The following is a 945-nucleotide window of genomic DNA, read 5'->3' as shown; positions in this document are numbered from 1 at the left end:
TCCTTTTTATTTCCCTAACCTAACCTTTCACTTGGATGATTTTTCATTTGAAATAAACTTTGCAGTTTAATGTTCGAATTGTAATCATAGTGTCAGGTAGGTAATAAGAGAGAGCAAACAACTTACAGATATAACCTCTGCATGATAATGATTTAATTGTTGTCTGTAGTATTGAAAAACATAGTAACGTACTTTTAGTTCAGATTGTTATGAGTGTATTTTATTCTCTTTTCAGAATATCATTTTCTACATTATTGTAAGTAGTAAGCGAGTGATTATAGGTACCAGACGCTGATTGGCTGAGACGTACCACGTGACTAAATATGACGTAGTAGTAGGGGCATGTCTTCAGGGACTTTAGTTGCTAAGGAGATGACGTCATTGGGAAAACCCCGGGGAAATCCTTGATGACGTCACTTTGTCGTCATTTTGGGAAAGTAGTAGTAAGCGAGTGTTTATAGGTACCTGGACCCCGTTTCTCAAAAATTCGTTGATTAACGTAAACATTAAAATTTAACGATTTGATAACGTAAAAAATAACGTTTTCGTTAAAGTGTTTCTCAAAAGCACTCGTTAACTTAACACGTTAACTTTCAAACGTTATTTAACGCTTGACTTTTACGTGTGATTAGCCCTAGATACATTTTCTCCTGGTTGGCCTTTCAGGACCCCGTTTCTCAAAAATTCGTTGATTAACGTAAACATTAAAATTTAACGATTTGATAACGTAAAAAATAACGTTTTCGTTAAAGTGTTTCTCANAAGCTCGCGTTTACTTAACACGTTAACTTTCAAACGTTATTTAACGCTTGACTTTTACGTGTGATTAGCCCTAGATACATTTTCTTCCGGTTGGCCCTTCACATGCGCAACGCAAACTTGACCTCAACATGGCTGAACATGGATAAACAAATCTAAAGAAATAGTCGTCTGCAATCTTTCGCG

Source organism: Lottia gigantea (assembly GCF_000327385.1).
Source record: "Lottia gigantea unplaced genomic scaffold LOTGIsca_252, whole genome shotgun sequence".
Taxonomy (NCBI): Eukaryota; Metazoa; Mollusca; class Gastropoda; family Lottiidae; genus Lottia; species Lottia gigantea.
The sequence above is the reverse complement of the archived record's forward strand: the minus strand, read 5'-3'. Positions refer to the sequence as shown.